This window comes from Ruditapes philippinarum, unplaced genomic scaffold, assembly GCF_026571515.1.
Source record: "Ruditapes philippinarum isolate M1 unplaced genomic scaffold, ASM2657151v2 ctg87_1_1_1_1, whole genome shotgun sequence".
In the NCBI taxonomy this organism is placed as follows: Eukaryota; Metazoa; Mollusca; class Bivalvia; order Venerida; family Veneridae; genus Ruditapes; species Ruditapes philippinarum.
This window is the reverse complement of record NW_026861560.1, coordinates 216,003-219,148: the sequence shown is the minus strand read 5'-3', so window position 1 is coordinate 219,148 and position 3,146 is coordinate 216,003. Positions and strand designations below refer to the sequence as shown.

The 3,146-nt window shown below is 28.9% G+C and overlaps 1 long non-coding RNA gene across 1 annotated transcript; it reads left to right on the top strand.

The window, feature by feature from the left end:
• The first annotated feature begins 244 nt into the window (after positions 1-244).
• Positions 245-1,962, top strand: LOC132716122 (uncharacterized). The gene is made up of 3 exons (XR_009623772.1): positions 245-595; positions 1,337-1,413; positions 1,652-1,962. It is a non-coding gene; the product is annotated as an uncharacterized LOC132716122 (long non-coding RNA).
• The last annotated feature ends 1,184 nt before the right edge of the window (positions 1,963-3,146 follow it).

Genomic DNA, 3,146 nt, shown 5'->3' with positions numbered 1-3,146 from the left:
TAAAACACTTGCCTTAATAACAAATGTAAAAACGAATTATTAGTAATACCCAGCAAACACATGACGTTAAAATAACGTTTCTTTTTGACGTCGTACTAACGTCAGGTTCTGGTCGGTGTCCTGACGGTAGGTAAACAATTAACCAAAAAAAATTCTTATTCGCTGTTGTAATCATTTAAACTTTTTTTCAAATGTTATTTGGCTTACAAATGAAATGTATCTATATACAGACCAAGATCGCGGCGATGCCACCTAATAAAACATATAGGTGGCGCTGCATATAGGCAAGTTACATGTGTTATTGTTATGAAATCTATTTATAGCCACAGATCTGTTTACGAGTTCCAATCATTTAACGTTATAATAACATCATTTGTGGTACATTATATGTATCAAAATCACGAGTTTTTAATAGTGCTTTAACATTTAATCATTGTGAAAGAAAAGGGAAAGAAAACATAATTAACCTATAATTCGAATATACGTACAGCCACGTGAATGGAAATTCAAATTCGTAGGCGTTACGTTTTGGCTGGCGGTCTGGAATTGGGATGCATTGATAAAGTGAATATTTTGGATTTTCTTGAACAAAAAGGTCAGTTCAATATATTTAAATTTATCTCGACTTTGTATTTGATAAATAATTGCATGATTGCAAGCATTCTTAAATTTAATTATCATTATTTGAACAGCTGAAGCAAAATGTCATACAATTTCGCGATAATGTCTGATAATTAATCTTTTCAAATTTGACATGTTTTAATTAACTCTGCTTGTAAAGAGTTTATAATGTGCCTTTCAGTACTACCAAAGAGAATGCTTAGTTTTCAAATTTTTTTAAACTGTGATGCTTTTGTCAGTTAAAATCTGAGAATTGAGACCTATTTATTTATAGGGAGTACTCAGGGGAGGTTATTCACTAATGTCCCTCATTTGTTTCGGACCAAGACCCAAATAACCCAAGACGTTTTGGCATTTTCCCAATTGGCCCAATTTTTGATCAGAATAAATCTGAACCTTAATATGTTTACACCAGATTTTTATATCATTCAAATAAATGAACGGGAAATAAATGATAAAGCAGATTGATTGATTATCTAATTATGATTTTGTAATATAGAATGACGCTTCATTTAATCATTAGTAGGAAAAATGTAATCAAAACAATCAAAACAGAACATAAACTTTTTAACAAAACGTAGTTCATAAACATACATTTATTATCAACAATTTCTTAACAATCTTTAATTTGAAACTATGATTGATTTAAGACTTGCGTAACTGTTCTATTTCAAACGTAGAATATTCATAAGTTAAAATATAAATTTCTTTTCAGGTAGTTCAAGTGTTGGACATGCTCTCAAAGGTCGGAGGGACAGAAACACGTGATAATGTAAAAAGAAACATGGGGAAGTAAGATTTTTGTAAATTCTTTTACATACTATAATCTATACTCAACTGGAGTTTTAAAGCGGCCTTTTAAACTTTCAGAATTTATGTTTACTTTTATTTTTGTTAAAACTCTCTTATAAAAAGCTAGCAAAATTGTTCATTCAGTTAAGATAACTTTCAAAATTTCTAAAGGGCAGATAACCATGAAAAACATTTTTGCTTGTTATTTTTCCATTTTTCATAAATTTCTTTTTTTCAGTGAAAATGATATCACAAGCACTATTGGACATTAACATATCCTCCGGACAGACGAGGGGTCATGAGAGAAGGTCATATATAAAAGCGTCACACCTCCAGATTCGTGCTAATTCTCATGGATATTTAAAAGTATAACTTTGTGAAGTAACTAAAAGGAAGTAATTTATACCATAGTGACAATTATCAAAAGGAGGCAAATATGCAAAATGGCAGAAAATGTTTTAGTAATGCTGTAGAAATATAGTTAAAATACTGAAAATCTGTCATTAATAGTTTGGAACATTATTATCCGAATCTTTAACTTTTTCTTAAAATTATTATATTTTCATTATTTTGTTACATACATTGTTTTGTTCTTTAATATTTGTATATGTTTCCTTAGTTTCATTTATGCCATTGTTTTTGTAATACTTTTTGTTTTGTTAATAAATTATTTTATGTTATTTTATGGTTTATTTTGTTTAATTTATAAAAAGAATTTAGCCTTGCAGAATTTAATAGAATTGTATGTATCAGCTTAAAATTGCAACTTTTATTTAAAATAAAACAACACTCATAAAAACATATTTTTGCTCTAGTTTTTTGTTATACATTTCATTGGAGTGAAAGTTACTTTTGAGATTTAGGTCAGAAAATGGTCAGATTGAGGTCGGGAAATGGTTAAAAACTGGTTAGATTTAGGGCGGAAAATGGTCAGATTAATGTCGGATAATGGACAGATTGAGGTCGGAAAATGGTCAAATTGAGGTCGGAAAATGGTTAGATAATGGTCAGATTTTGGTCAGAAAAAGGTTAGATAATGGTTAGATTCTGACGTCTACCTGTCGTCAGATTATTACGTCAAAAAAACTTTCAAATCCAACCGTTTTTCCGACCGTCATCCGACGTCAGAACCTGACTTAAATCTAACGTCAGTATGACGTCTTGTGTTTGCTGGGTATGTTTATCTTTGAAAAAACGTACATAAAATTCTTGTTTCTAGATTTCTTATCTTACATTTTGATAAACTATTGGGATAAAACTATCTTATAACCGTAAATAATTAAGTTTCAATTTATTATATTATCATTACAAATTTAACTGACTATCAAAATCCTGAAATAATATAAATTTGGACATTTATGTTATTTTCATCTCCTGTCACAGAATAAATAGTGCTTTATATTGACAAAGTACTAATTGAAAAGAAACAAAAACACAATTAGGAATTGTATATTTATAAAGCTTGAATAAATAAATGTTTCACAACAGCTTGTTGCTTTTCCAATAATATTATTGATAAAGAGATCGAGCAACGTGCTTCAAAGGCGGGGTATGTAAATAAAAGATACATTTTAATTTCTACACATTCAATTATTTTGTAAATGTATGAAGTTAAACTTTTATTGTTTGTATGCATTCAAATTTCGACATTTTAATATTTCATGATACAGCCACATTCTTTATATGTCAATCAGAGAATGAGTTTATTAAGCGTATTCTTATACTAGTTATTT